General features: G+C 41.3%; 1 protein-coding gene across 2 annotated transcripts in view; it reads right to left on the bottom strand.

Annotated features, from left to right (window-relative positions):
- The window catches only part of LOC124262459, a 43,257-nt gene extending 28,749 nt beyond the window's left edge, over window positions 1–14,508 (bottom strand). Inside the window, exons 1-2 of one of the 2 annotated variants that reach the window (XM_046696966.1) lie at window positions 14,455–14,508; window positions 14,112–14,162 (exon numbers count right to left, since the gene is read on the bottom strand). The gene's annotated coding sequence lies outside the window, so the exon portion shown is untranslated. Of the gene's footprint in view, window positions 1–14,111; window positions 14,163–14,309; window positions 14,382–14,454 lie in introns of those variants that run through there. The other variant, XM_046696967.1, reaches the window with a different exon arrangement.
- Between the last annotated feature and the right edge of the window lie 1,305 nt (window positions 14,509–15,813).

Below are 15,813 nucleotides of genomic sequence, written 5' to 3'. Positions count from 1 at the left end.
CGCCTCAACAGCCAGGACGGCTTAGTCATCAAAAGAACACACTCTGCTTGCCGATAGCTAACGACAAGGACACACCATTGCAACAACTGATTGCGTCCTTTTAAGGCCACCCTCTCAGCCGAAAGAAGTACTTTCACTGCGTTTTTGCTTCAGCTTTTCAGAATGCAATGATGCATTTGGTGGCGTTGGTACAATCTTTGTATGGTATATTGATGCTGTTTGGTTGAAGCATGAACGAGGGTGGTCAGTCATGCTTTTCGAATGGATTTAAACATACGTGTGGCAGAGAGTCAATGGTTGGGCTTGTCCTATTTCCGTCTGCGTCCCATGACAGCTCCGAGTCAACTGAGCCCTCGGGTGGACAGCAGTCTCTATTTATCAGTTGTTGCTTGAGAATATAAATATGGTTGCGAAACAAGATAGGTATGTTATCGATGCTCTTTGGACGTGGTTGGTTTCAAATCCCAAAATAATAAGGCAGGGTGGCATCCTCATAGCTTCCCGAATGAAGGCTGTCTGTCGTGGAAACACGTGGCCAAGACTGAAGACGTGATCAATTTGAGCCCATGCAATGAGCATTTAAACGATGATGATAAGGTGAATGGTTCCAAGCAAGATGAGATAGAGCTTTTATTATCATGGTTTTAAAAGGATGGTTTAATAAAGTCGACAAAAGCACAGACAAATCCCAGTTCATATTTTTTTTTGTTCAAAAGAACGCAGCATGGTGGTAAGAAATGGATCCTTCCCAAGCGTAAATCGTTTAAGGAAAAATCCACACTCATAGGTATGATAATAGACCCATTGGCAGCCTGTCTTAGGATGATGGTATGTCTTTCAGAAAAGAGATCAATAGAGATCTGGGAACCTTGATCGTTTTGGCCATCCTGGTGCCAACAGAAACATTGTCATGTGATGGTTCCTGATCTTAGCTAGGACTTGTGGGATGAGTAGGAGGAAGGCCAGAGGCAATCTTTCCTTCTCAAGATGACAAAATGGCATCCACTGCATAGGCATGAAGGTCTAGGACTAGACTGATATATGTCGGCAAATGATTGTTGAGTAATGTCACGATCAGATCTATGTGAGGTTGTTCCCATTCGACTGCTGCCTGCGTGAAAACATCCAGATGAAGGGTCAACTTGTTGTTGATGTTCCCTGGGATGTGTCCTTATAAGGTTGTAAGGTCCATAAGTGTTTTCTTCTAAGTCTGTCGACATAGACAGTTATCATGCTGTTGTCCGTGGCAACTGGAAGTGTGGAGTTCCCAGCTCTTGTCTTCTTATCTTCTAGTTGAGGTCCCCATCCTGTGAGAGAAGCACCTGTGAAGAGATGCCGATCTGGTGACCACATCCTGATCGGGGTTGCGTGTATGATATTGTCGGGGTCCTCCACCAAGTGGGTTCCTTGAACACTAGATCCGTTTCCATCGGTTTTGAATAATCCAATTTTTAATGAATCTGATACGTAGATGGCCTCTGAATGGTTGATCCTGCACATATGTGAGCACTCCCAATAGCAACATCCATTACCTTAGTGCTCAAGAGGGTACAGCACGTACCTTGAAATCTTTGCCGAGTGAGGGAGATTTCAATGTTATATTCCTACCTGATTCAAGTCCTTGAAGATGTTGGTTCGAAACAAAGACTGTGGTAGTTTACGTTCTTGTCAGGCCTTAAATAATGGGGCATAATGGCATTGAAACATCTCCTGCAAATTCCTCATGATCGGTTATCTGAGGAAAAAGAACTTGCTTGGTAGCAACTTTATTGGGGAAGGTGTACATGGATAAGTTGAGTTCAGATGGTTCAAGTGGTAGGCCTAATGACGCCAGCTCCAGCTCCTCTCACTTACTAGAATCAGCAATGTCTGAAGACACGGTAATGTTATCAAACAGGCTACGCTCCAAACTATGCGTGCTTCCCGTGCTGGCAGCTGCTCTGTGGTCAGAACAATCTCTATCGTCCAGCTGATGGTACAATCTAATTGTTCACTGATGATACATCTATGTATCCGAAATGGGATCCATATCTGTCGACTCTAGAAAAACGTTAGCAAAACCCACTCACACCCATCCATTCCTCGTGCAAATGACGTTAGTGCCAAATCAGGTTTTGCACGTGCAGCTGATCACGTGATATTCGCACGTGTTTGCATTGGCCTCAATAATTGAAAAAACGGTTTTAAACCACAGTTATAACGGTACTTGAAATGCCACGATTGTCAAATGTGCAACGTGAACGTGCCGTTGGCATGTTGCAAGCGGGAAGATCAGTTATTGACGTCGCAAGAGCAATGGGATGCAGCCGTCGTACTGTGTATGACTTGCGAGGTCGTCTACAATAAACTGGCACCACTTCTGATCGCCCAAGGTCGGGTCGTCCACGTATGACGTCACGAGCAGAAGACCGTCAAATCGTCCTACGTCACATACGTGACAGATTTCTGCCGGCTACACGAACCAGGGCTGAGATGTTTAGAGGTCGACTGTCCTCACAGACCATTCGAAATCGGTTGCGGGCTGCCAATCTCCATTCTCGACGTCCATATCGTGGGCCAATATTGAAGCCGTTTCATCAACGTCAACGTCTGCTGTGGGCCCAACGTCACCTCCGATGGACCCAGAGAAACTGGAATCGAGTCGTCTTTAGCGATGAATCCAGGTTTACCCTCAGATTCGCGGACGGCAGGCATAGAGTCTGGAGACGACGTCGTGAACGGTATGCCCAATGTTGTGTACAGGAAGTCGACAGATTCGGGGGCGGAAGTTGCATGGTGTGGGGTGCTTTCTGTGGGAACAACTGTTCCCGACTTCTGGTCATCCGTGGAAACCTCACAGCTGCTGCTTACTGCGACCAGGTGCTCACCCCTGAACTCGTTCCTTTCATGGCGGCTCATGGCTCAGGTTTACAGTTCCAGCATGATAATGCTCGGCCGCATACCGCGATGTTGACACGAAATTTCCTTCAAAACGCTGGAATCAACGTCATGGACTGGCCATCGAGGTCCCCTGACCTTAATCCAATAGAGCACGTTTGGGATACACTTGGGAGAAGGCTTCGTGATCTTAGGAACCAACCTCAGAATTTGCAGGAACTTGGCGCTGCCTTGCAAGAGCAATGGCGCAGAATCCCCAACCATGTGTTCACAAGTATCAGGCAGTCGATGAAGAGACGGTGTTTGGCAGTGGCGAATGCGCGGGGCGGTCATACACGATATTGAACTGAGAAATTTAGCATTTTTATTCTTGTGACTTGACATTCTGTATACCCATGTTTTGGAACGGTGGTGTAGCCTAATGGAACTGATTATGGCACTGTCAGTGTATCGAGTACATCACACAGATCTCAGCAATGAAATAATAACAATTTAACCATCTTACCATCTCTTGTTCTTTTATAGTGCCATGAAGAATGTGAAGTTTCTTTTTTGACTCAGTATATACATGTATGTAGCATTTTCTCAAATGTGAAAGACTGTAAGGTATATTTTGTTACATGGAACCCGATAGTAAAATAGCTCACATGTTTAAATGTTTAGGGGGGAGTGTTCACTCGTTACCACAAGGCCACGGTTCCATTCTCCAGAAGAATGTTCACAAGCGTTCAATAACAGTGCCTAATGCAATCAACAAATTCTCCCACTTGAATTTAACAAAACAAATCTCACCTTATATTTCACTCGTTACTGCGTCGCTGCCCACGTTCAATATGTACTGTTGTAATCTCCTATACAGCATTCAACATAATGAATATTCATGAGACCATCACATATATTGTGACGTCATCAACACAGGCGCAGCACATGCATTTCCACTTGACCATATGTTAATGTACATTGATCTGAAGCGTGTGAACTGTTGCTGTATTGAATATTGAATACGTTTAGAGATGAATTTCTTTCCATGTGAAGAAACAATTTACACAATTCATATCGCAATATGAATCGCTCATGCAGATTTCGAGAAAAATTAATACCAACTGAAAGTCTCAATGTGGCTTATCAGTGTGATTATAAATTTGCTGAAATGAACCACTGCATACACAAGACAATGTCAATAGCGTGTCCTTGTATTGCAAAATCTGATATGGACATTGTAAACGAGCCACGTTTACTGTGGTTCGCACAGTATAATACTCACACAGTTGTTTTGGGTGTTTCAATAACTTATTAGTTTAGTGACGAAGCGACAGTCTTACTAAAACCTTGACGATATCTGTGTACATATTTTTTTTACGTATTGGTCCAAGAAATGTCCCTAAGAAACAATTTGCTATATGTCAGAAACTGTCGATAGGTGTTTTTAATCCACTCTTTGATATAATGTTACTCATCAACCACGAGTTTTGCAATTGTATTATTATCTCCGTTATAATGTTTTGGTTCGGGATAAGTCATTGGGGTAAATAGGAGACGTCCAAGATATTTTTATGGATTAAACTTCTTTTTAATTTCTCTCACGACGTTTCGAGACCATTCCAGGTCCCTTCATCAGGTGAACTGGCAGTTAGGACTATGACGTAACAATGCAAGTGACATCACAGTACACTAGGGAGAGTACTGTATAAGTGAGTTTGAAGAGTTAATTACATAATGATGAAAATTCATGCTAAATAATAGACGGCTACACTAGGGCAACTAACCGAAGGCTACACTGGGACAATTTGGTGACGGCTGAAGTTTAAACATTCTACCTGCAGGTATACAAACACTCATGTATGGATTTATATTTTATTTAATTATATGGATATTTATAAAGCGCTATAGTCCATCCTATCTACATGCATGCTCAAAGCGCTTTGTTTTTTCCCTAGATCACTGGATGACAATCTCAACGGCACATCGTATTTTCAATCTTAACTCCCTGGGGATCATAGCACCAAGCGAATGTGTCTTTCCAATCATTACGAAGTACCCATTCACAGTTGGGTGGACTGGGACACATAGTCACAGTACTTTGTCAAGGTTTTACTGCACGTTGCTGTAACCGCAACTAGGTGTTTTTGCAGGTATTCATGTGGCCACCATCTGGTCATTTACCAACGGATTCGTGAGTTCTTTTAAGTGCACAGGGTTGTTTACTGTACTGATCCAAGAGACATCAACATGGGTCAGGAAATCAAGTATTAATCCATTTCCTTCAGTTAGGAATTACCAGTGAGTTTGTGTCACATCTCAGCTGTTCACAGAGTTGTGTGTCATATTCTTTGGTAATGAGGAACATGTGTTTATGAATCACTATGAAATAGTGTTGATACCAGGTGTTCGCAAAACCCCACTCGACGACATTCATGTTTTTGTGACAGTGCGTTTTGTGACATTTAACTTTTATTTATCTTTCTGAACAGTGCCTTACGTTACAGTAGATAGGTTACGGTAAGTAGGTAACGCTTTAAAGGCAACTTGCGTGTCGTTTGCTTCACTGGACTCAACAAGCAGAGTGCTGTTTCCTTACTGAGTATTCGAATTTGTCATAATGGACGCGAGTCCAAGTCCAGTACTCGAGATCTAGTTGGAGCTTTAATGATACATCTATGTTTCAGGCAGAACCAGCCATCAGTAAATATATCTACGACTGACGGACACAACAATACTTCTGAAATGTTTATGAAGGTTTCAATTGTCCAATGCTACATCATGTTTTAGGAGAACAATCTACCCGTGACTTTGTCATCTTAGTACAACGAACCAGTATATAATTATGTTCAACGTTTGTATGCTGGCAGTTCCGTTAGATAGTGAACATTATTGAAGGTTGACATAACAGGACAACAACTGAACGATATTGACTGAGTTTGGTTTTACTCCGCTATTAGCAATATTCCAACATCACGGAGGGGAACACCAGAAATGGGCTTCACACATTGTACCCATGTGGGGATTCGAACCCGGGTCTCCGGCGTGACGAGCCAACACTTTAACCACTAGGCTACCCCACAGTCCCTAATTGCACGATAAGGTTAAAGGGCACGTACATTTTTACTTCATCTTTGAAAACTAAAGGGGTAATCAATGGATTTAAAAATCGAGTTATTCTTTTATCCAAGGATTCTCTGTAGGTTTTTTTCTGTAGGACGTTCCAGGCATTCTACAAAAGAATATTTACCATGTATTTCAGGTTTGTTGTGACCCCTATATCTGCGTATTTGGCTTACAGACGTTCCATGGTGTCTGTCTTTACTTGCTGACACTTATTGAGAATATTGAGTTAATCATGTAGATCACTGGGTGTCAGCTCAATGAATGGACCAAGCGAAATCCGTAGAGCAGAACATTTTCCTCACATATGTTTACATCTCACTGGGAATACCATCAGTAACAATCCAAACCTCGCTGCTTACACCATGCAGTGTGATACTCCTGTTGACCCGAGTTACTTGTGTACTCACCGTTTTTCATTAATCTCAAACCATTTCCACGAGACCGCAGTATATGCATTAACATTATTACAAAACCCCGCCACCCTTAGTTACATGAATTGATATTACCGTGTTATTGTAAATATGTACAATATATGTCGGTCATGTCAGAAAGAGTTCTTTGTTATTGAAATGTATCCAATGGGAACGGGAATAAACATCTCAGTCGAAGCCGGATGTGCAAATTCATAAATCATATCCCTATCACGATTTACATTCATGTACTGTTTAGTATGAACAAATACTGATGCCATTAAGAAGCTGTACGCTTCAGTAAACACCACTCTTAACCTGATCACAAGGATGCATGGATAATTACATCCCATTGTATTAAAATCAACTACCAGTATATGCAACGATAAATGAATCATCATAAGGAGTATCTACTGAAACAGTTTACTGTACTGATACGACTGTACCACAAGCATGTGGTTTTGTGGACGCATTCTTTTAGCATTATCAATATCTAATATGGCGACACCATGTGTTTGCGTGGTGGGCATATCCTGTAATACAGGTCGAGGATATCACAAACACACGCAGAGGAAAGTTAATTGTTCAGGATGAAAACGAAAACAACAATTACAAGGATAAATGGAAATGATTGTGCATGATCTACCACAAAGCTTTTCTCAGGCATTAAGGGTTGTAGCAATCGCCAACCACCTTTCAGTAAGACTTATATGACTCTCTTTGAAATATTCATCGAAAGAGCATCATGAACGCGCTTCGAAAGGTGTACAGTGTAGAAACTACTCTGACACTGCTGTAATATTGCTCAACATCATTATAAGGTTAACTATGGGAAAGGTATTCCATTTGTCATGCAGTCACTCTGTATTCCTCATCCATATCTAAACAAAAATGTAGTAATTGGTGTTTGCAGAAAATTGTAGAAAACTGTTCTGATCAAATGTGTAGTATCAACAACTGGATCACGTGGACCCAAGCATTTTCTGCACAATCGGCTACTTGTGTTTGTGGATAAAACAGTATAATAAGAAGGTTGTTATAAGAACCCTAATGTGAACCAGAGATCATATTTCCCTTATTGCAAAGTTAAAGATAGTTTCGTTCATGTACACATTCCGTTTGTTACAGGATCGCCTATTCCGCAGGCCAGAATCTCCATTTTCTGTATGTTTATCCTGGGTGTTTTCATCAGCTCCATACCCTGATACATCCTCAAAACCCTGCATAATATAACAGTGTTGGATTCATGATTCACCTTCACAAGTTTCGCTAATTCCTGTTACCACCACTGATTCTTTTATTCACTCACATAATTTCTCTGCTAATTCACCTTTAACGAGTATGATCGGTGGGCAGTCAGAACTACATATCCATTGTCGTCGTATGGACGTAATTACTCAATTCCCCAAATCAACACACAAATACCTAAATATATTTGGAACAAATTACACTTACTCTTAATCATTTTCAATAAGGTTTTGCAGATTGTCGGAGCCGAAAAGTCTAATTGCTGACTACGAATGATCCCAACTTGGATGTCCAGTGGAAGATACTGTACCAGTGCCACATTTGGTTAAGTTCCTTTCTTCCACCTTATGATGTATTGGTCGGGTCAGAAATCGAAAGCGTGATCAAATAAGTAAATTGTGCTAAGAAAATAGTCTTTGATATTCGCTCCTAATCAGACAGGATCAGTCAAATACTGTTATTAATTCAATCACTTTGTGATTCCGAATCACCTAGCAATAGATGAAATATATTGAAGGGACTGTGTTCTGGAATAAGCGAACCGTGATATGATCCCGTGTACTGACAGAACAGTCAAAGTATTATCAGCGATAGCTCAGTGTCTGTTGTTGAAGTGATCCTAGCATTAGTATGACATTAATGTTTCTTCTGTGTAAATGCCCACGTAGATGTGGAACCCACTGAACCCAGAATGCGATTATGCAGCCGACTGTAATCTCATGTCACTTTTCTGTCATTTAAACACTGTATACTGTATAGCAACCCTTATTAAAGTCGATTTGAAATAGTTTTTTTCCAGAAAAATTGAATAGGATTCTGAAGCTGGATATTTCCCTGTGAAGGCATGAAATGTGTTGTTTTCACATTGACCGATACAGTGGAGTTTTGAATAAGATAATTATTCATTATTACACGACCACGAAGAGGAAAAGCTCAAATAACTGATTCATGAATAGATTTAAAATTCTAATGAGTGATGAATTGATGTTGTTGCAATCACTATTCATGGTTTGTGTTTATTGATGGGTCCACTGTGTACCATGAAACATATCTGGTTTGTAAGTGTTGACATTCGCTATTGATTATTGAATATATTAGACCTTGGAAATACATGTAAACAGCTACCAGTACTTTTCGACAAATATTAGCCTCTATGGTGTTACGGCCGTCAAATAGATTGTCAATTTGAGCGATTTTTTAACGATGCAATATTCCAGTGGAACAAAGACCGACTATACATACTTGCATCTGGACCAGACAATCAAGTGACTGAAATCATGAGCATCGATAGTCGTAGTTGGGATACGATGACATGCACGAGGCAAGCCTACGAGCCTTACCACAATATGTTTGTGTGTATGTGTATATGTGCGTGCGTGCGTGTGCATGTGTGTTGGTAGGTAGGTACATGTGTGTGCGTGCACGTATAGTATGTGTGCTTGCACACGTGTGTGTATGTATGTATGTATGTATGTATGTATGTATGCATGCGTGTGTGTATATGTATGTGTGTATATATGTTTGTATGTATGTTTGTTGCATGTGTGTATGCATACCTGTACTGTACTTGTTTAGTTAACTTAAAATGTATACGTTCGTCTGTTTGTACATACTGTATGTTTATAATGTTTTTATTAGTTTTAGTAGTCTCTCAGAACGTAACGGGTGGTATCTGCACTTAAAAACTTCACCAAAATGTTTGCATTATATGATGATATACAGAAAGTGAGACTTAAATAAACATTTTCTCTCCCTCCCAGAGCATTGACTGTTTTCATTGGATAAACAAGACCATAAGTGATTTTCTCCACTGCAAAGTCACACCCTCGTGTCTTACTATGCTCCGTCATATGATAATTATCTTTATCGTCTTTATCGACCAGTGGAATTCCTGACGTATACATGCGTGAATGAGTGAGTGAGTTAGTTTTACGCCGCACTCTGTAATATTCCAGCTATATGGCGGCAGTCTGTAAATAATCACGTCTGGACCAGACAATCTAGTGATCAGCAGCATGACCATCGATCTGCACAATTGGGAAGCGATGACATGTGTCAACCAAGTCAGCATGCCTGACCACCATATCCCGTTAGTTGCTTCTTATGAAAAGCATGGGTTACTGAAGATAAATATTCTAACCCGGACCTTCACGGGTATTTACATGCCTGAAGTATGTGTTTTGAAACATCTTATTGCGTTATGGAAGGTTTGAATATTTACATCACTAACACATAGGCCAGAAACGGCTTTTTTGTGGGAGAGAGAATCAATGACAAGACACACGTTTTTGATAAGACGGTTAAAATATTTAATATGTTTCATTCATAAAGTAATCAAGCTGCGTACCTGTGCAAGTCAATGAAGCGATAGTGATTAATTTTCTATCAAGAGACGATTAATCAGTTTATAGATGGGAATATCTACTAAGAATGTAAACATAACAGAATACTTTGAATAAAACGCGTGTTCAATGGTATCAAATTAGCAAAAGTAGTCGCTATAAGTTTTCACAACATCACCCATATCACGATGTTTCCTGTTTCTCCTAGGGGTTTTCTCCCTTTGGCGGAGATAATAGACTTACACATCTTGAAACTCTAAATCCAGTGCAACAATTCCTTTAATTCAAACTTTCAGTTTCAAAAGACTCATCTGTATGCACATTTCTTTTGTTCAATGTCAGTATTCACATTTTATCTTAATTCTACGACTGAATTATTCAAAGTGTTTTAACTTTATCTTGTTATGTTTGGTGTGCAGGTTTGTCTATGGTAAGGAAAAACAAACACAACAATACTCCATTTCAACTAGCAAAACATTCAGTGTTAAATTTAAGCATCTAATTGTATGGTATGAGGAAAGAGTAACAAAGAGTGCACAGAGAACTGAGAGAGATTCCTCATTGCCTCATCAAAGAGAACAATCTCCTCCCTTCTGGCAGACGTATTAAGTAACCTTTTTATAGAGACTAACAGATCCTTGTAGTATTAGGTTGGTAAAGGACAGGTCCAACTTATAAAGTTTTTGTTTTCTATTAGTATCATTAGAAGATAACAATTGTCCTCTGCTCGGTACAAAGACACAAATATTATCTTGAAGGTGTTGTGCAATTTGTGGCAGTGCGTATTTAGTCAGTATCTATGAGCTATTACTTGGGAGTGTAAATAGGGTTGCGAAAAAGATGGGTATGTTAACGATGCTCTTTGGACGTGGTAGGTTTCAAGTCCCAAAATAATAAGGCAGGGTAGCATCCTCATAGCTTCCCGAATGGAGGCTGTCTGTCGTGGAAACACGTGACCAAGACTAAAAACCTGATCAATTTGAGCCCATGCAATGAGCATTTAAACTACTGGTTCGATGATGAGGTGAAGAGGCAAAGGATTTTGCGTGAAATATAACTGAAACTATTTTGTTTAAACAATCAATGTACTTCAGTCTCTTCCTGTTTTCCAATGATCAACCAATGTGGCACAAACAAACCATCAGCCACACCACCTCCAGCAACATGTAACTGACGTCACTTCCGGTTAACGTTTCGGACACCAAGTTCCTGTAATGCTCTGATCATGATTCTGGATGGAAGTTTCAAGAATCATCAAGCCATCTAACATCCAGGTCATGCGGTTCTGAAATCCTTAAGGCTTAGGCCAATGCCATAAGGAATGCAGTATTCCAAGCAAGATGAGACAGAGTTTTTATTATCTATGGTTTTAAAAAAAATGGTTTAATAGGCCCACAAAACCACAGACAAATCCCAGTTCAGTGGCAACTGGAAGTGTGGAGTTCTCAGCCCTTGTCTTCTTATCTTCTAGTTGAGGTCCCCATCCTGTGAGAGAAGCATCTGTGAAGAATTGACAATCTGGTGACCACATCCTGATCAGGGTTGCATGTATGACATTGTCAGGGTCCTCCACCAACTGGGTTCCTTGAACGCTAGATCCGTAGAGTCTAGATGTTTCCCTCGATTTTGAATAATCAAATTCTGAAATAATCCGATACGTAGATGGCATCTCAATGGTTGATCCTGCATATATGTGAGTACTCCCAATAACAACATCCATTACCTTAGAGTGTGTTGAGATTTCAGGAACTTCGATATCATAGTGTGTGACATCCTGACAGTGTTCAGGATATAAACGATAACTTAAGAGCATTGATGTACCCTTATGTACTTATGTTCCAATTTTTCTGGGTGAACTAGGAACCCCAAATTCCCAAAGAAGTTAGATGGATTGGGTGATGTAACGAATCGTCTATGTTGGCATGTGGAGAAAGGAAATCGCCGAGATATCCGTGAATAATCACGTGTTGTAGATGGAGGTATGACAGACCAAGAGTGCTTATAATTGAGCTACTGATATTGAAATTGCTGTCTCCCTTTCAAGCATAGATATTAGTTCGTGAAGATATGCTTGGGACATCATAGAGTACACTATGGAAATCAGAGATTCCATACAGACTCCATCCGGAACTTGTGTGGTCATCTCGGGTATTCCCAGATAAGGATCTTCAGATTGATGATCATTCTGTTTAACAGCCAGTGTGTCAGTGTCATCGCTGCTGAAACTAGGGATCCCGAAGCTGCCTCCTCCTCCATCTTACAGGGTAGCATCTTTCTCACGTGAGAAATATGTCAGTAATTAAGGCCTTGAAGGTTGTTAATTCAACGGACGGACTCGTCGAACTCTCTAATTGTTTTCCCCTTGATCAGTGCACCAGAGGGCACAGCACATCCCTTGAAATCTCTGTCCAGTGAGGGAGATTTCAATGGTAAATTCCTCCTTGATTCAAGTCCTTGAAGAGCTTAAAGCTTAATGCCATCGCAATATCTCCTGCAAATTCTTTGTGATGGGATATCTGAGGAAAAAGAACTTGCTTGGTTGCAACGTTATCGGGGAAGGTGTACATGGATAAGTTGAGTTCAGATGGTTCAAGTGGTAGGCCAAATGACGCCAGCTACAGCTCCTCTCACGTACTAGGATCAGCAATGTCTGAAGACACGGTGACGTTATCTAAGAGGCTACGCTCCAAACTATGTGTGCTTCCCGGGCTGGCAGCTGCTATGTGGTGAGAACAATCTCTATCGTCCAAGCTGATGGTACAGTCTGTGCAGCGTGTGGGGCAGGTAGAAACCAGTTGCTGTGTATCTATACTGGTTGAATTCCTTCTATCTAAAAGGACCGAGTGGTCCGTGCGGTCTACGTGGCTGCTGCGCTCCATGCAGTCCATGGTAATATTTCTAAGATGAACGAGTTGATGTGATGGATTGCTCTGCACTTCGGTCCATGTATCATCCGCTATCCTTATAGCTGCTGTGGTCTGTACGGCTGGTGTTCTCAACCGAAAAAACACAATGGGGACTTGGACAAATTCAGGTTGGAAGGGAAGAAAATCGTGAGCCATGACTTGTGCTGACGATGGTTGATAAAGGTTGATAGCTGTCAATGGACAAGAAACCTGTTAAGCCGCATCTACATCGTGGTGACTGGGAGATTGAGCTGACCACTTGTCACTGGACCAAGGTGACTGCTGAGTTGAAGTCTAGCGTGCCCGGGTCTTGCTCCGCCATGGTGACAGTTGCTGACTGGCGCTGGCCTCGACTTAGGCTCCAGGCGAGCTCGTCTACTTGAAGATGGCGACTCTTCCCTCTCAGCGATGGCTGTCAGTGACTCGGATAAATATTGGATGAGCTCTCCAAAGGGTTTCAAGGCTACTGAAGGCCTTCTGTGACGTTGAATCTGGGATCGTGGGGCGGGTGTAGTTTCATTAAGACATACAGAGTGGACGCCATGTTCCCCGAGTCCGTCTGAATGTCAGCCGATTGCACATTTTGCGGTGAATCGAGGATGTATTACAGCCTATTTCTTTTCTCTTTTCGCTACAATGCCCTGTTTCTCAAGGGCTGCTAGAGAACCAGCGTGACAGATATAGCGTCGAGATAAAACCAAACAAACATGGCTTCTCAAGCCGCTTTCAGCACTGAGCATGAGCATCGTGCGACGATATAAGTTTGCCACATATCAAACATTGTTTAGTGCCCGGTGGACCAGCTGAATGCATGTACGTCCTTTAAATTACCCAGTCTTAGGATTGAATAATTATAACATATAAACCTGGACACGTTACCTGGGAAATTTTACAGAGACATGTAAAAAACAAGTGCTCATGTGTGGCACGTACAGGGGAGATGACTGGAGAGCGGATAGTTCCATGGAAGATCCGTGGAAGTGGATGACAGATGTTAATGGAATGTATAATTTCTGATGAAATTCGTCATTAGTCAATGGCATCACAATTCTTTGAAGTTATATCATTAAATATTTTATAACCGAATGATGCTGGATTGACATGGGTAATGTCCCATAAATGTCTTCAGTATCACTCTCCCATTTGCTGGCTTGGTGACAGCAAATTTCGTTCACTATGACAAAAGTCAAGATTACGTTCTCAATATTTGCAGAAAAACTTACCAATACGGGAACAAGGATAGGCAATTGACGACTCAGTAATTGCAGGTCGATCTGAAAATTAATCAAAAAGAGGAATACACTCATTGAGAAAAAATGTTCCGGAGCTGAAATGTGACATGTATATGTAGCATTTTCTCAAATGTCAAAGACTGTAAGGTATATTTTGGTTACATGGAACCCGATAGTAAAATAGCTCACGTGTATAAATATTTAGGAGGGAGTGTTCACTCGATACCACAAGGCCACAGTTCTACTCTCCATAAGAATGTTCACAAGCGTTCAATAACAATGCCTAATGCAATCAACAAATTCTCCCACTTGAATTTAACCAAAAAGATCTCACCATATATTTCACTCGTCACTGTCTTGCAGCCCACGTCCAATATGAACCGTTGCAATCTCATGTATGGCATTCCACATAATGAATATTCATGAGACCATCACATATATTGTGACGTCATCAAAACAGGCGCAGCACAGGCTTTTCCACGTGACCATATGTTAATGTACATTGATCTTAAGCGTGTTAACTGTTGTTGTATTGAATATTGAATAAGTTTAGAGATGAATTTCTTCTCCATGTGAAGAAACATATCGCTCATGCAGATTTCTTGAAAGAACAATACCAATTGAGAGTCCCAATGAGGGTTATCTGTGTGATTATAAATTTGCTGTCATGAACTACTGCATACACAAGACAATGTCAATAGCTTGTCCCTGTATTACAAGTTATGATATGGACATCGTAAACAAGCCACGTTACGCTCAGTTATACCCTTAAAACAAATCTTGTTTTGGGTGTTTCAGTAATCTAGTAGTTTAGTGACGAAGCGACAGTTTTACAGTTTTACTATAACTTTTACGATCTATGTACATTTATTCACGTATTGGTCCAGGACATTTCCCTATGAAACAATTTGCTATATGTCAGAAACTGTGTCTATACGTGTTTTTAATCCACTCACTCTTTGATGTATTGTTTTGCAATTGTATTATTATCTCTATTATAATGTTTTGGTTTGTGATAAGCCGGTGGGGTACATAGGAGACAGCGACACGGGGGTAAATAGGAGACAGCGACACTGGGGCAAATAGGAGACAGCAACACTGACGTAAATAGGAGACAGCAACACTGTGGTAAATAGGAGACAGCGACACTGGGGTAAATAGGAGACAACGACACTGTGGTAAATAGGAGACAGTGACACTGTGGTAAATATGAGACAACGACACTGGGGTAAATAGGAGACAGCGACACTGTGGTAAATAGGGAGACAGCACACTGGGGTAAACTGTGGTGGGGTAAGTAGGAGACAGCGACACTGTGGTAAATAGGAGACAGCGACACTGGGGTGAAATAGGAGACAGCAACACTGGGGTAAATAGGAGACAGCGACACTGTGGTAAATAGGAGACAGCGACACTGGGGTAAATAGGAGACAACGACACTGTGGTAAATAGGAGACAGCGACACTGGGGTAAATAGGAGACAGCGACACTGGGGTAAATAGGAGACAGCGACACTGTGGTAAATAGGAGACAGCGACACTGGGGTAAATAGGAGACAGCAACACTGGGGTAAATGGGAGACAGCGACACTGGGGTAAATAGGAGACAGTGACATAGGTAAATAGGAGACAGCAACACTGGGGCAAATAGGAGACAGCAACATTGGGGCAAATGGGAGACAGCGACACTTGGG

This window comes from Haliotis rubra, unplaced genomic scaffold (assembly GCF_003918875.1).
Source record: "Haliotis rubra isolate DU_JTF1 unplaced genomic scaffold, ASM391887v1 Scf84, whole genome shotgun sequence".
Classification (NCBI taxonomy): Eukaryota; Metazoa; Mollusca; class Gastropoda; order Lepetellida; family Haliotidae; genus Haliotis; species Haliotis rubra.
Note: the sequence above shows the minus strand (reverse complement) of the source record. Positions and strands in the feature narration are given on the sequence as shown.